The following is a 17,835-nucleotide window of genomic DNA, read 5'->3' on the forward strand; positions in this document are numbered from 1 at the left end:
GGGGTGGTTCATGCACACGGAGGCATTTGGAAGGAGAAAGGACTGTTAAACTCACAAGGGAAGAGTATCAAGCATGCACCAGAAATACTGAAGTTATTGGACACGGTTCACTTACCTGAGAAGGTAGCTATTGTGCACATTAAAGCACACCAAAAAGTGAGTTCTGAATTGGAAGAGGGAAATATGCTGGTGGACAGAGAGGCAAAAGATGCAGCCAAAGGTGAAGTACCCAATGAAAAGGTAGAGGCAACATTAATACCAGATGGAAAGATTTGCCTTGAAGGTAGGCCAGAATACAACAAGAAAGATAAGAAACTTATTAAAAGAAGGAAAATGCAAGTTATAATCAGAGGGATGGGCTTTAACTAAGAATAACAAGCTCATAGTACCTTCTTATTTGTTGGGGTCACTGGTGCAGAAAGAACACGAGAAAACACACTGGGGAATGGATGCTTTGTCCAATTATTTGAAAGATAGGATTATGACTAGGAGATTGCAAGGTGCAGTGATACAAGTAACTCGCCAGTGTGGTCTTTGCCTCCGAACTAATCCTAAGAATATTCCGAAACCTAAAGTTGGACAAATTGGGAAAGGCTGCGGACCTGGGCAACAGTGGCAAATTGAATTACCCAGAAAAGGGGGGTATTGATACCTATTGGTATTAACAGATACCTTTTCAGGATGGCCAGAGGCCTTTCCTGTAGAGGAATTCCTTGTGGAGCGGGGGCATAGGATACCCCAGGAGAGCTTGGGCATCCCAGGGCTGTTGCAGAAGTACCCCTGGCGGGGCCTCAGGCTGAAGATAGGCTTGCAAGGCCCTTGCTAGCCAGCAGCCTTGAACAGCCTTGGGAAAAGGTATACACTACTCAGCTCCTCCACTGCTTAGAGGCTTTCTCGTGGGAATGGGGCGTGAACTTGGCGAAGTATAACTTGGTGTAAGTAAACAATAAAACTGGAGCATGATGCTAAAATCGTATCGGTGTCCGCATCGTGTCTCTGGCTGGATTCCCCTGCACCCGGGACCCCCCGCCCCCCACTAAACTTTCCCACTAGGACGGCTAAAGCATGAGAGGTGACCAAAGCGTTGTTGCAAGAAATAATACCCCGCTTTGGAGTTCCAGCCACTATGTCTTCGGATAGAGGAAACAACTGAGAGAAATTGAAAAATATGTGGCTGGAGCCCAAAGCAGAGAATTAGATGGGCCATGATGTACAACCTGGAGGTTATGTGTATGTTAAGTCTCTTGCAGAGAAGATTTTGGAACCGCAGTGGGAATGACTGTTCCAGGTGATCCTCACCACCTTCACTGCAATCAAGATCAAAGAGCAGAAGGCTTGGATTCATCACTCCCGGGTGAAGAAAGCCCCTGAGGGAGTTTGGGAGGTAACGCCAGGCGACAACGAACTGAAGCTGAAGCTGACCCGAAAAGGCGATGGATGAACTGCAGGTTTCCGAGCTAGAGACAGGAGGAGCCGGTCACTTTCCCCACCCTGCGGCGCGGCCAGTGTTAAAGCTGAGGGCAGACAGGATGGCCCCGACCCAGGCGCCTCTTGTGGAGCTAGGGACGGGAGAAGCTGCTTGCAGCCCCTGCCTCCCTACCCCTCCACTGTTGCCAAAAGCAAGACAATCCTGATCAACATTCAGCTGGAACAATCTTTAAAACCAATGAATCAATTATAATTAAAAGTGAATGGGATGATTTTGATACAGGTAGTTCTCATGGGGAGGGTGGTAGAAGGGGCAGGATAGCCCGAGAAGCTATGAAAGCAGTCAGTCCCATCGCTAAACACACAAGGTCCAAAGCAGGTAAAGAGAAGGAGGAAGAACTTGCATTAGAAGCACCTCTCAGACAGGATGTGGGAAATGAAGGAGTGATTTATATAAAGACACCGTTTTCCCTCGGAGAATTACAGCAGTGGAAAAACTCAATTGGGAAGTACAGGGACAACCCAGAGAGAGAGTAGCTATGAGTGTAGAAATGGCCATAAAATCCCAAAATCTAGATTGGGGTCATCTAAATATTATGCTAGATGAATTATTGGATAAAACAGAGAGAGAAATGGTCAACAAAGCTGCTATATCTGCTATAGAAACTCAAATTGCAACTGGGAGTCTCCAAGGGTCAGTTAATGACATCTATTCTCTAGCAAACTCTGGCTGGGATCCCAGTGTCCCAGAACAGATGGAAAAGCTGAAGCGATACCAGAAATGGGTGGTTGTTGAGTTAATAACATATTCTGTATTAAATTCTTTAAAAGGTAAACCGAGTCAAGACACTGTGGATGTGATCGGAGCTACAGGGGTAAGTGAAAAAAGGCCTTTTCTCCAACCTTTGAAATTTAAATTGGGAAAACACTGGGTCACTCACCAGTTCCTGTATATGCCAAATTCCCCAATGCCATTATTGGACAGAGATTTATTGGAAAATTTGGAAGCAGAAATTAGGTTTTCCAAGGAGTGGCGAGTGAAAGTAATAATCCCAGAATCTAAAATTATCGAAGCAGCTGCTATACTTGTACAGGAATGCCATGGAAAAATTCCCAAAGAAGTTGAAGAGGCTGTCATTCAAATAATGTGGGCCAATGATTCTCCTGGGAGATCCAAAAAAGCTGAACCTGTATCACACTCAAAGCAGGGGCTACACCAGTAAGGCAAAGACAATATCCTCTGAAATTAGAAGCTCACAAGGGATTAGTACCTGTGATTTAAAAGTTTCTCAAATTTGGGTTGTTAGTGGAATATGAATCCAGGTGCAACACACCAATCTTGCCAGTAAAGAAAGCTGATGGTAAAAGCTACAGGTTGATACAAGGATTTGAGGGAAATTAGTAAGATAACAGAGGACATACACCTAGTGGTAGCTAATCCTTACACACTTTTGACAACACTAACAAATTAATTGTTTTAGATCTTAAGGATTCCCTGCCGGTCTGGGTCTGTGCCTCAATTGCCAACAAAGATGTGATTGGTTATTAAAAAAATAAAAAAGGCTTTAGTCTGATGCCTTTTCCTGGTCTTAAAATCAAGAGTCATACACGGTTAGAAGAGGAAAAGGGATTTTACCTTGGTATTTATTTTAAGCATCCTTAGGGTCACATGTCCAGTCATATGCACCCCGCAAAATGCCCACCCCAAAAGATCGGGTGTAATATTATAGGTCTTACTAATTAGCATATCTATCAAAGATTCCCCAATGAGAGGCTCGAGTGAGCTCCCCTCCCCAAGGAGTCTTCCCCTGGATGGTTCTATCTTAGTTTACAGAATGTGTTCTGGAGAGGACCTTGGGGTCTGGGGCGCACTGATCCCTAGCTACAAAGCTTCTAAAAAGTTTAGTCTCTCAGCTTGAAAAGTCAAGGAATGTAGGCAAAAAGCACTAAATATACAGAAGTTGCAAAAAAGGTATAACAGGAGTATAAAAGAAAAGGCAAAAAATCTTCATGGCATGAATATGAGGTCCTTAAAGCAGCTGAAAAAGGGACAGTCATGTGGACAGAGAATGCCAGGGCTGCATTTAAACAGCTGAAACATTCCTTGATGGCAGCCCCGGCTCTGGGACTGCCAGACTTGACTAAACCTTTTGAACTCTTTACACATGAGCGACTGAATGTTGCTCTGGGGGTACTGGCACAGCACCTTGGAGACCTGAGAAGAGCTGTGGCCTATTTTTCAAAACAACTAGACAATGTAGCCCAGGGTTGGCCAGGATGCTTGAAAGCTGTGGCAGCAACAGTCCTTCTGATACAGGAGGCCTTTAAATTCACCCTTGGGCAGCACATTGTCATGTCTGTACCCCATGCAGTGATAAATGTGCTGGAGCAAAAGGGGGGACACTGGCTCTCCCCTAGCAGGATGCTCAAATACCAATCTGTGTTGTTAGAACAGGATGATGTTACTCTAAAGACAACTTCTGTGGTAAACCCTGCGACGTTTTTATCATCCATGTTACCTGGCAGTGTGCCTGAGCATTGACTGTTTGCAGACAATAGAGGAAACTTATTCCAACAGACCAGACCTGAAAGGTGCTCCTTTGAAGGATCCAGACTGGGAATTGTACACTGATGGGAGCAGCTTCATGAAAAACAGCAGGAGGATGACCGGTTACGCCGTAACCACCTCAGATAAAATCATTGAGGCAAAAGCCTTGCCTCTAGATGTATCATCACAGAAAGCTGAACTCATTGCACTAATGAGAGCCCTAGAACTGAGCGAGGGGAAGAAGGTGAACATACGGCCTGATTCCAAATATGCCTTCAGTGTTGTTCATGCCCATGGAGCTGTTTGGAAGGAACGTGGCCTGCTGACTGCTCAAGGTAATGAGGTTAAGCATGCTAAACAGATTCTTACACTTTTACAGAGCATTTGGAAGCCTACAAAAGTAGCTATCATGCATTGCAGGGGTCATGAAAAAGGGAAAACAGCCCCTGAACTGGAAATTGTTTTGCTGACGAAACAGCAAGGGGGATTGCAGAAAAAGGCATTTTTGCAGTGGTACCATAGAAAGAGATAGATTTGTCATCGTTTACCCCAAAATACAATCAGAGGGATCACAAATGAATAAAGTTCCTTAAGGCTGAAGTCAAAGAAGGTGAGTGGGCTGTTACCCCGGTAGGACAAGTTGTAGTTCCACCCCAATCCTTTGGGAAATAGCCCAATGAGAGCATGAAAGTACCCATTGGGGAACAGAAAATCTTTTAAAACATTTGAGGAAAGTAGTAATAGGGAGAGGGATGCCTGATATTGTACAATCTGTAACAAGCAAGTGTGAAACCTGCTGTAAAAACAACCCTGACACAAGCAAGAGAGTTGTGTTAGGAGTGACAAAAACAGGAGATCTCCTGGGAGATTATTGGCAAATAGATTTTGCTGAGATGTCATGCAAAGAGGGATGCAGGTATATGGTACTGGTTGACACCTTCAGTGGATGGCCTGAGGCGTTCCCCTGTCACACCAACACAGCAAAAGAAGTAGTGAGAGCTTTGCTCAATCATGTAATACCAAGATTGGGGGTTCCTTTGGGAATGTCATCAGATAGGGGACCACATTTTGTTGCAACAGTGGTTGGGGAAGTTAGCAGGATTTTGAGACTTACCTGGGACCTGCACACACCATACAGGCCCCAGGCAAGCGGCAAAGTTGAATGCATGAACGGGACCCTCAAAACCCAGATTTGCAAGATTTGTCAAGAGACATCCATGACATGGGTTCAAGCCCTGCCTATAGCCTTGCTGAGAGTCCGCATACAGCCAAGGCAAAGGGACAACATAAGCCCTTATGAAATATTATGTGGCAGGCCATACCAGGTTCCACATATCCCGGGGGAAATTCATATGAGAGGTAAAAATGATTTGCAAAAGTATTTAATGGCTCTGAGTTCCACTTTGCAGAAGCTCCAAACCAATAGGATTGGACACACCTGCTCATCCATTCCAGCCTGGAGACTGGGTCTACATCAAGTGGTGGGACAGCGACCCCTTGCAAGCCAAGTGGAAGGGACCATTCCAAGTTTTGCTGACCACTTTTACTGCGGTCAAGGTTGCAGGCAAGGGACCGTGGATTCATTACTCCAGGGCAAAGAAAGCTTCTGCTCCCGAAATCACCAAGAAGACAGAGACTGATTCAAATCAGAAAGATGCAGTTTAAACGGTTTTTTACATGTTTGCTGTTTGCCCAACTGGTAACCATGGTTCAGGGTTTGTGGGAGTGTGTCTTGTTTGGTTCAGTCCGGGTCTCCCCTTTGGGTTTCGTATTACTGTACCATCCCAGTTTATACCCTCCTGGTTTCGGGTTCATAACCCTGCTTTCTCTATTTGTCTCCTCCCAGACCCCTGCCAATCGCTCCGGCACCCCTCCCAATCTTCTAGAAGGTTCTGGCAGGGGCGTCGAGTGATTGGTCTTGGGTGGAGGATCCCTCCCTTCTTTCCCAAGATAGGTTCCCTTGTGTGTCCCTCATCCCGCAGACCCATCCTTCTCCTTCCCTGATTCGATGCCATTGTCATCCCTCCCCTGTCGCCACCCCCCCATAAAACCCCTGGCAGGCATGCTCAGGGTTGCTCATTGCTGGACACCCCCGGGGGGCGAGGTCCCCTGTTCGGAGACACAATAAACCTTCCGGATTTCATCCACAATTGAGCCTGCCTCCTTCTTCCACCACCTGCCTCTATTGCCGCGGTCCTGTGGAAGGACCCACGAGCCAGACCTCTGGTCTCCTGGATTCCGGAGGCTGGCCCCTGCAGCCTCCTGCGTCCAGAGCTGACCGGGCAAAGTGGGAACTGCTCCAAAAAGGATGCAGAGGCAAGGGTTCACCCCATGATTTGCATAAGACTGTGATCTAAAATGTGTCCAAGGTTCGTATGTGGACCAAAGTGGGAGAATTAAGAAAGATTTAGATGAAATTCAGAAAAGAACTCAAATTCTACATGAAGTAGCTTCTAGAAATAACATCCAAAATTTTGATCATATTTTTGATACCTTCACCTCATGGTTACCAAACAGGGCCTGGGTAAAAGAAGTATTCATAATAGCTGTAATTGTAGTTATTATCTGTGTAATAGCCTGTAGAGCAGCCGGTTGTGTAAACCAGTTCTGCGGGTAAAAAACAGAGTAGAGACTAGACAAGGTAGAGTTTTGTTAGTTTCTAAAAGGGGGGAAATGGTGCCATGGAGATTTTTTGCCTTTTCTTTTATACTCCTGTTATACCTTTTTTGCAACTTCTGTATATTTAGTGCTTTTTGCCTACATTCTTGGACTTGTTTGTCAAGCTGAGAGACCAAACATTTTAGAAGCTTTGTAGCTAGGGATCAGTGCGCCCCAGACCCCAAGGTCCTCTCCAGAACACATTCTGTAAACTAAGATAGAACCATCCAGGAGAAGGCTCCTTGGGGAGGGGAGCTCACTCGAGCCTCTCATTGGGGAATCTTTGATAGATATGCTAATTAGTAAGACCTATAATATTACACCCGATCTTTTGGGGTGGGCATTTTGCGGGGTGCATTTCGGTGCATATGACTGGACGTGTGACCCTAAGGATGCTTAAAATAAATACCAAGGTAAAATCCCTTTTCCTCTTCTAACCGTGTATGACTCTTGATTTTAAGACCAGGAAAAGGCATCAGACTAAAGCCTTTTTTATTTTTTTAATAACCAATCACATCTTTGTTGGCAATTGAGGCACAGACCCAGACCGGCAGGGAATTGGAATCATTTATTCAAATAATTTATACACTTTTCTAAGGCACAGTATTTCCTTATATGCTAATCTTCACTACCCCGTGACCTATCCTGTGTTGCCACATCAGCAGCACACTTCCTTCTATGGGATGATCACTCGCTGTTCACCCGTCTGCCAGCTCCCGGCAGGCTCCTCTCCATAGGGGTCTGCCGTGTGACACCTCCTCCCCCCAGGGTCCGGTGGAGACAAGCTTCTCTGTGCGCCATGTGCTCCTTTGTGCTGCCATGTGCCTCTGCGGGCAGGTTTTACAGCTTGTAACTCAACTTTATTCCCTCTCTTCCCACAATTCCTCCTTTTTTGTTCTATACAAATAAGAATTATGAAACAAAACGCTTCTAATATTAGAACATGTTTGGCCCACTGTTTGAACCAAATAAGCTCTGTTCTTCACAAAAGCAGTATCTTTCTCATGAACAGGGGGATAGATGAAAACACCCAATAACTATTCCTATGCATGAAGACAGTGATTAAACAGATTGAACTTTGAGAAACAACGTAAAGTTGTCTAAAACCTTTACCACCACTCAGAGTCTGCAACTGCTGGGAGGTCCTGTTTCATAGATAAGACTTGGAGAGTCTTTCCTAGGCAGGACTTCCAAGTTTACCTCAAAAGAGGCTCCAGCTTTTATAAGATCAAATCAACAAGTCAAAGTGACTTGATTACACTTGTAGGGCAGAGACACCTCGCTCTGACAGTATCATCTCCAGTCAGCCAGGGCTAGGGCTTGGCCAGAGCCTTAAGCTGTGACTGAGAGGGTTTCCCTAAAATACTTATACAATTGCTTAAAAACTTTATTAATATAGGTTAGGAACATGACTTCAGAAGAGTTTATCTTCTCCACAAGCTGATTATCAAGCTGGAGTATTCAAGGCTGGTTGGACCTCTCTTGCAGGTACCCATCTTGGACTGGAATCTGTGGAAACATAAGTATATCCTTGCCCCCAGGTTATCAATGGAAAGGGGCTTTCCCATTTTCTACTTTCAAGATTCTTAATGAGTACCTCAGCTTTTTCTAAGTGAGCCTCTGATCATTCTGAATGCGATTGAAAAATTAAGAACATACAAACCTCTTTGCAGTCTTTCGCGGGGGGCATATCCCATCCCTGCACCCCCCCTTTTCAGTTCTAACAATATGTAACACGAATATCTTTCAACTTACTAAATTCAAGAAAATGTGTAACATAACATGCAGTTTTCTTACTATGAATGGTAAAACAGTCCATCTAATAGAACAACAAGTGTGCACTGAGTAAAAATAAGCAAGGTAGTTATCCTCAATTGCTTAAATACTGTACAATTTCACAAAATGTATATAAATCCACGGCTTGGAACATTACAATTATAATAACATTAACTCTCTAAGTGGTTTCAAAAGGTAACAAGTCTCATTCCTGCTTAAAAAGAGAGCTTGCAAATTATGATTATTACAGGAGCATCCTTAACAAAAACCAATTAGAACAATGCGGGGAATCACAAGGTGGTGTGGTGAAAAAGCAGTCTTTGAGCTAGGGTCCAGGATTGTGGCAACATTTTGAATAACGAAAACAGAAGAGCTCAATGGACCAGCTGCAGGAACAACATGCCTAGCCTGCAGCTGCTCTCGCACAAGCAAATGCTGTAGCCCCCTCACCCCCGAGGAAGGGGCTACCTCAGTCTTTTTCTCCAGCACGGTATCAGCTCCCGAGGGTCCGCAGGGAACGGCACCCTGGCTGCAGTGGCGCAGGTCAGGCAGCCGCATGGGTTGAGCAGCTGTGAGGGTCTGGCAGCTGGCAGAGGTCTGCCAGCCTGTCTCCTCACTTCTCACATGCAGAGAGCCCCTTGCAGCCCCCGTCATGCGCTGAGAGGAGCCGCGGCCCTGCCAGCTCCCAGCACAGGGGATCCTGCTCATCCGTGGCATAGGGGCGGCCGCTGGGCACATCTGCGGCATGGCTCTGCAGTGTGCTAACCGCCACGTACTCACTGGCGCTGCACGCTTGCCAGCATCGCGCTTCTGTGGCCCCGCACGCTCTCCCCCCACTGCGTCTGCCGCTGCCACTGCACTCTTGCAGCGGGCAGAGAGGGAACACGCTACCAGGAAAGGCCCCCCCAGCTCCAGCCACTTGCCGTGACCTGGCTCCAGCTGATGCCGCATGGTGTGGGGCAGCACGAGCTCTTCTACGATACCATCCGGTTCTCCTCCAGGGTCAAATGGGTCAGGGGATGAGGGGCCATCTTCTGGTTCTTCTCCCACAGCCCCGACAGACTTACGGTTTGCTGGTGGAGCAGAATGGCTCGGCACATCTGCCGTGGTGGCACAAGTGTCTTCCTTGGTCTGATCTCTGGGTATTGGATGCACTGTGGGCGCCTTACACACTGTCCTCCATGGACAAAAAACTTAGTCAGCGCTGCGTCGCCTTGCACAACTCGCTCCCACAATGCATCCTCTAAAGCGTCCTACGAGCAATGATCAAAAATATTGGTACTATCTAAAGTTGAACCCCAGTCTTTTTCCCAGAACAAGAGTCTGTCCAAATCTGTAGACTCAACGTTCCTGGAGTGTTACTTTAAAATCCGTTCCAACGTCTCTGCGACGTTCTGTTTGTGGGATACACCATCCCCCATCGTTCCCTGTGGCCCACCTACAACTTGCAGGATTAATCACTGGCCAGCTTTCCCGCTTCTTTCAGCAGCACTTCAAGTCCCACGGGGTTCACCAATGGACGCACAGTTGGGCATATAATAAATTCCTCATACAGGGACACCATTTGTCAGCGACTGAGGCACAGACCCAGACCGGCAGGGAATTGGAATCATTTATTCAAATAAATGATCTGGTTTTATACACTTTTCTAAGGCACAGTATTTCCTTATATGCTAATCCGCACTACCCTGTGACCTATCCTGTGTTGCCACATCAGCAGCACACTTCCTTCTATGGGATGATCACTCGCTGTTCACCCGTCTGCCAGCTCCCGGCAGGCTCCTCTCCATAGGGGTCTGCCGTGTGACACCTCGTCCCCCCAGGGTCCGGTGGAGACAAGCTTCTCTGTGCGCCATGTGCTCCTTTGTGCTGCCATGTGCCTCTGCGGGCAGGTTTTACGGCTTGTAACTCAACTTTATTCCATCTCTTCCCGCACCTTTTTAGTAACCAATCGTGTCTTAGTAAACCAATTGCTCCAGTTTTTCACAAATCTCTCACTATTCTCTGCCACTCTCCCCTTACTTTAACATTATCTACACTTTTATTTTCTGCCAAGTTCTTTATTCATGCTCTTTCTACTCTGATACCAAGCTCTCTCCTCCGGCAGCTTGGACACCACCCACTCCTTCTAAGAGAAGTACAATACAACTTTCTCTCACAATTAATACGTGCCCACAAAGTCCAAGCTTCACAACTGTTTTCACACACTAAACATGGGATTTTAAAAAGGGAAATCAGATGGAGCTATATTAGAAAGGCATTCTGGGTCTGGATGGTTTCAGTCCAATACCTAAAATTCACCTCCCTCCGGATAACAAGGCTGAATTCCAAACCAACAGTTTGTATGATTTATACTCATTCACTCCTTCTCATTCTCCCACTCATTCCACAATAAAAACCCATAATAACACAGTAAAAAAAAATAGCAACACAGCACGACAGTGGGGTCCAACTCCTTGGGCCTCTAACCCCTAATACAACAGCAAGGATTCTTTCCCCTGGGGGCCTCTAACCCCAACCCTTAAAGGTATCTTTCCTTTTGCCTGGGACTAATTCTGGGAGACGCAGTCTCCTTGGGACTTTCAACCCACCTTCGGGGACTTGAATCCCGGACCCGCGGGTATTTCTGCTTTCATAGAAAAAATCAAAAATACCTTATTTTGCTGCAGATGATCCTTTTCTAGCCCTGCCATGAGACAAAGGACAGCTGAGCTCCCCCTGAAAATTCGGGGCTGCGACTGGGAAGTCTGCTTCCCCCTGGATCCGGCAGCCGGGCAGAGTTAGGATGCCATCTGGGGTGCCAGTCAAATTGCCCCAAACTGGGCCAAGAGACACTTCAGAGACAGAGTCAGAGAAGTGGGTATTTGCTTTATTCGGCGCTAGGTGCGTGGGGGATCGCTCCTCCTAACACAGAGACACAGAGCAGTCCATACAGTCCAGCATTATGTGTAAAATTTATGAATATTCATCACATTCCTTGGGATAGGAGTGGTTATACAAATTACTTCTCGGAAGTCATTAATATCATTAGCAGACGTGCCACACATGCGCTGTGGACCCTGGTGGTCGCACTGAGGAAGGCTCCTCTTCTTCCTTGGGGGTCTTTCTGATGAAGATCAGTAGTCTCCGTCACAATGCACTTTTTACCTTTCTTTCTGGAGCATGCGCAGTTCTTCGCTGGATGATTCAACGGTCTCTGTGCTGGTTTTCAAAAGATCCTGTTCCCCTTATCTTGACAAGATTAAGGCGAATCCTGCTGCTTAGGTTTTGTGATTAACATTTGCTGTCTCTTAATAGTTCACTCGTGCTTACATGAGTTAACTATGGATCATCCCCCTTCTCAATCCCCCCTTTTCCTTGATTGCTTGTAATTCTTTACAAACCTTGCATGTCTTGAAATTAAGTACCCTTCTCTATCTTGTTTCTAAGTTTGTGCTTTTGCCATTGAGCATTGCGATACTAAGCACCTAATATCATATAACAAAAACTACTAATACAATCAGTAAATAAGAACGTAACAACAGAAATAACTATTACAAACAATTGTTTAAGCCAGGATAAGTTGGGTAACATTGCTGTAAGTTTCTCTTCTATCTCTTTAAACTTGCAAGAAGTGTTATCTAAGGTAATCTGATGCTAGGTTCACGTTTTGTCCCAAATTGTAAGGTCCTTCCCATTTTTCCTGGAGTGGATTTCCAGAAAGAGACTTAATATAAACCCAGTCTTTTGGATTCATATTATGAACGGGTTTATCAGGTGGTGGTGGTTGACAATGAACAACCGTAGTGTGTAGTGATTGTAATTCTGGACCTAAATGCTTAACAAAGCCATGGGCAGAGCCTGATACCAGTAGAAATTAGTTTTTTGACAAATTTTGGCTCATTGTTGCTTTATTAAGTGATTCATCCTTTTTGCTTGTCTACTTGCTTGTGGCCTATATAGTGTATGTAGTTGCCACTGTATACTTAGTAGATGACTCACTCCTTGCACTACCTGGGCTACAAAGTGGGATCTCCTATCAGAATTCATTTCCCTCGGTACCCCAAATCATGGAAGAATTTCTTGTACTAAAGCTTTAACAATTTCTCTAGCCTTGTTTGTTCTACAAAGGAAAGCTTCTGGCCAACCTGAAAAAGTTTTTGTGAGGACTAAGAGATACTTGTATGTCCCTTTTCTAGAGAATTCAGAGAAGTCAGTTTGCCACACATCTCTTGGTTAAACTCTTTTAGGGATAGTCTCTGTGCTTAGCCTAACAGTGGTATTAGGGTTGTTTTTCCTTTGTCTCCTTTAATTTCAGTGCTATTACTTTGTCTTCTAAGTGGTTATGTAAGGTGTCAACTCCCTAATGTGTTTTAGAACGTTTGCTTTGGATAAATAATTTTAACAGTTTTCTGTCCTTGTTTTTCCCAGAGAGATGGCGAAAATCACGACATAAGTCCAGGCCAGATGCGTATGACTGAAGCGACCTCATTTAATCACCCGTACCTTTTATAGCTTGGTTTGCAAAAGAGAAATTACATGACTGGCTTCTTCACCCACCACCTCTCAAGATGATAGGTTGAGCAGTAAGAAACCCATTTCCAAATATTATTTTTAAAGAAGGAAAATAATTTTCACAGTTCTCATAAAAACCTGCAGGTATAAAAATGATTTACATTCTCTCAAACTGTTGTCCATGCAGTTTGCATGAGAATGAAAGCTTTCACAGAGAAGCTGTGAGAAGCTGGATTTCTCTAACTGCCCTCTCATGAGAAAGAAAAGTTTCACAGGAAAATTCCTCTGCCAGCCCTTCCTAGCATCCACAGTTTTTTGGGTATGACTATGAGATCTTTTATTTTAGCCCACCCGTCTGTTCTTTCTTGTCCCTTTTCTTCCTGTATCCAATTTAAATCATCAGTGTCGTATGGTGGGGATTCTTTATTCCTAAGGATGCTAGAAGGGATTAAAGCTAGGGCTTGAACTTGAACTTTACTAGTTTTGTCTGCCATAGCATTTCACAGTTAAGGGATGGTGTCACCTTGCCTTGCCTTCAGTGCCTTGCCTAGTTCTTCTTAAGCTACCCTTGCTCTGCTTCCTTTGCCTACGTCTGCCTTGCCTTGCACTACCTACAACTTGCTGGCTTTGCTTTGCCTTGCCTACCACTCTTTCCCTTGCCTTCCATGCAGGCAAGGCGCTGCAAACCAAGTGCAGGAAATTGTGGGCAAGTCAAGGGGGAGGTAGGCAAGGCCAGAGCAGTGAGGGGAAAGCAAATGGAGTGGTAGGCAAGAGAAGGCCCAGAAGTTAGAGGCAAGGCTTGCCTCTAGGAGGAAGGAAAGTCCAACGATGGATAGGCCAGGCAGATACAGGAAGGGCTAGGCAAGGCAAGGCCCTGGAGGAAAGCAGTAGGCAGGCCAAGGGTGCGGCATGGCCATGCAAAGGAATGCAAGGCTATGGTGGGCTAGCAGGGCAAGGCAAGGAAACTGCTTCGTTGCCAAGGCAAGGCAAGGCAAGGCAGGTGAGAAGTACATTGAAGGACTGCTGGTACACAAAAGTGGCCAGGCCCAACTGCTCTGTGTGGCCTTGATCCCGTGTGAGTCATCTCTAATCTGCACCTAAAAGACTTGAGTTACCTGCTTTCCTTTGTATGGAAAAAAACTGGTCCTGGAGCCCAAGGGTGAAATGTGAATTGCCCTTTCAAAATTCAAGACATGCAAAGATTAGTCCCAGACAAAATCTGCCCAGAAAGATGAATGTGACCTCCCCTGGTCTTCCTCTCATGTGCTCCTGAAACACTGGGAATATATGAGAGCCCTGAGAGTCCTCGGGGAAGCAGGCAGGGCAAGGCAAGGCTGGGAAATGCCAGGAGAAAAGGGATCTTGAATTCCAGGTGGGGGAGGGGTGAGCAAGGTAATGTAAGGCAAGGGAAGGGTTTAGGGGCAAGGCAAGGCAAGCGGTGGCTCTGCAAGAAAAGACAAGGGAGAGGTAGGCAAGGCAATGAGAGTTCTAGAAGGAGAAGGAAATGAAAAGCTGGACCTGGAAAAATGCAAAGGGAAGTCGGGGGGGGATGCGTGAGCAAGTCCATGTAAGGTAGTGGAGGGAAGGAAGGCCCAGGGGAGACTACAGACCAGACAGCAAGGCAATGCAAGGTGTGGGGAAACAAGGCAAAGTAAAGGAAGGGGCAGGAAAGGCAAGGAAATGCCAACAAGATGTAGGTCTGGCAAGGCAAGGCCCTGGAGAAACGAAGTAGGCAGGTCAAGGGCAGGGCATGGCCAGGGAGAGTTGGCAGGGCAAGGCAAAGAAACAGGTGGGTTGCCAAGGCAAGGCAAGTGACAGGTATGTTCAAGGACTGCTGATACAAAAAAGTGGCCAGGACCAACTGCTCTGTCTGGTCTTGATTGCGTATGGGCTGTCTCCAATCTGCACCTAAAAGACTTGGACTCCCTGCTTTCCTTCATATGCAAAAGAACTGTCATTCTACTCCTGGAGCCCAAGGGCAAAAAGTGGATGCCTGTCCAAACTTCAAGACATGCAAAGACAGGTGCCAGAAAAAAGCTGCCAGGACAGACAGGTGTGCTTGTATGTGACCTCCTCTGGGCTTCCCCTCACATGCTCCTGAAACACTGGAGGTATGTGAAAGCCTTGAGAGTCCTAGGAGGAGCAGGCAGGGCAAGGCAAGCTGAAGAAATTCCACAAAAAGAGGGGTCTTGAATTGCAGGTGGAAGAGTGGTGAGCAATGTAATGCAAGGCAAGGAATGCCTTCAAGGGCAAGGCAAGGCAAGTGGTAGCTTTGCAAGGCAAGACAGAGGAGAGACGGGCAATGAGAGTCCTAGAAGGAAATGAAAGGTTGGACCTGGACAAATGGGAAGTCAGGTGCAGGGTGGCTGAGCAAGTCAATGAAAGGAACTGGATTGCTGGGAAGGGCAAGGGAAGGGTATGGTTAGGTCAGGAACGCAAAGGAAAGGAATGACAAGGAAATGCAGTGTTGGGCAGAAAAGGCAAGGCAATGTAAGGGAGGGGTAGGCAACACCATGGGTGTCTTAAGAGGAAAGACATCCGTTGTCCATGCGTGGCAAGGCCAAGAGAAAAGCAGTAGAGAAAATCAAGGTGGGGGATGGGTGAGTTCAGCTGAGAAAGAAAGGAAGCACATAGCTCCAGTGTGTGTGTGTGCGTGCATGCGCATGTGTGTTTGTGTGAGTAAAGTTTGCAGGATGTAAAGAAAAGAAAGCCGTCATTTCATTGCGGAGTCAATGGACATTTTCAAGCGTAAGCGGCAAGGTCTGAGGAACTTTTTCCTCCTCACACATCTGTGCATGCGAGATGTAGCCAGAAACTTCTGGGTTTAGATTCAGACTGCAAAAGGGACACAGAATGTGACGGTGTGAATAGCTGAGAAGGAAAGCACGTAGCATCGGCATGTTTCGACAGAAGCAGTTTGTCTGGGCGAGAAGGAGATGGACGAATGGGACTCTGGCAATGTGACAATACACTCAGCTGAGAAGCAAAGTGCATAGCTTCAGTGCGTGCTCTGAAGAGGAAAGGCTGCAAGGAAAAGGCAAGGAAAGGTCAGTGAAAGCTTTCTGTCCTGGCACATTTAGCAGTGTGAAGCAGAACTGCTGTTTGCTTTCCCTAAGGTCTCTGCGACACTGAGAGCATGTGCTTTTACATGTAGCTGAGAAATGTGGAGATACAGCTAGAAAGCAGAAGTGAGAGCACTGCTAAACTCATGTCAGAAGTGGACGCGCTAACGCTGCTAGCTTGCAGTTTTGCAATGTTATTAAGAAACATAGATATGGTTGTTATAGTGATTGCTGCTTATATAAGATTCTATTTTTAGTTACTGCTGAAAAGGTATAAATACTCAGCTCTGTATCAATAAAATCGGCTTCTTGCATCCGAGCAATCTGCCCCGTCTCTTCCATCGCCGACCATCACGCGACAGAGAAGGAAAGGGAGAATCACCCGTATGTTGGGGTTTTAGGAGTTCAGCTCTTGTTTTTTTGTTTTTTTTTTCTCTTAAGGAGCTTTCCCCCATACGTGTTGCTAGGAGACAATAACGACTGGCTACTTAAGAGGGACAAAAGAAGTTGTCACTGCTCAGGGGAGGGGTGCAGCTGGCTACTCTCTCTTTACCTGAGGTTTCTCGTGGAGGGCAGACATACAGTGAGCTTTGGACTGGGAAAACGGGGTTGCATGCAGCCCCCAGCTCTTGTGCTCTCGGCATTCGGAGGGGAAAGAGGCTGCGGTGGCTGTGGGGAGAATTCGTCACCACGGCGGGATTCCGTCTCCTGCTGCCTTTCTTCTACCGTGAGTGCAGCTCTGCTCGTAAGAGTGGCCGTTACATTGGAACCTTATTAACAGTCTACCTTCACTAAAAGAGGGACTCTTCACCATCTGCTCGGGTGCCTCAGGTGAGAAACCCCGGGATCCCGAGCCTGCCTTTCCTTGCCCTGCTTGGAGCTGGGCCGCCGCTGCCCTGCCCCCACCCCTTCTTTGCCACTGCTCTGAGTTTACTATTCTATAGGAATAAAATCACATATAAACACATCAATTTACTGAAGAGATTGACTGATAATATGGGTTTATTTACAAGCCTGATTGGCATATTTAAGGCTTGATTGCCATACTACTCACAAACTACTACTAAATGTAATTCACTTTCCAATTTCTAAGAGTAAAATATGTATTTGCACTGTATTCAAAACTGCATGGCAAATTATTTCAGATATTATGGACAAAATGATGCGATAATCACATAATAAGAATTTGGAAAGTCAAGTAGGCTGGGTTTGTATCTGCCCGCATTCTGGACCGTGGCTGTGTGAAAATGGTCTGTGAGCCAGGTGCAAAGGTGCACAGCAGGAACAGCACTGTCACCTAATAAACACCCCAGGTTTCTTTATTAATGACTCTCACGAGTAGAAGAATGTGTCAAGTTTCCTACAGAGATCCATTTTGAGAGGAGAAATGTTTGGAGAGGAGCAAAATCACAGGAGTTCCCACTGTAGGCTATATCCCAGTTTCATTGTATCCTTTTACTGCAGAAACCCATCTGATCCTGACTATTTGAATTACAAGGACACACTGAACCTCTTGCATGCACATCTGCTCACTGAGCCTGAGAAATGTTTTCTAGTGAAAAGGAAATGAGAAGGACCAGGATTACAAGCGAACTGAAACACAAGCAGCTAATACATTCCTCCTGTGATAAATGAATGAATGATAAATATTGTCTTTCGCATATATGATTTTAACATTTAGAAGTGATAATGTACTATGTAGAAACAGTGTTAAGGTAAAATATAGTTAAGTAAAAACAAGACTAGAGTAAATTGTAACTTTGAAATAGTTGTAATATGTTGGGAAACGAAGTAATAAACACACGGTAATAAATGCCCTTTAAGTTGAAAAATTACAGAGGTAGAAACCAAGACATCTTAAAGAAACAA

This window comes from Corvus hawaiiensis, chromosome 4 (assembly GCF_020740725.1).
Source record: "Corvus hawaiiensis isolate bCorHaw1 chromosome 4, bCorHaw1.pri.cur, whole genome shotgun sequence".
NCBI classification, from domain to species: domain Eukaryota; kingdom Metazoa; phylum Chordata; class Aves; order Passeriformes; family Corvidae; genus Corvus; species Corvus hawaiiensis.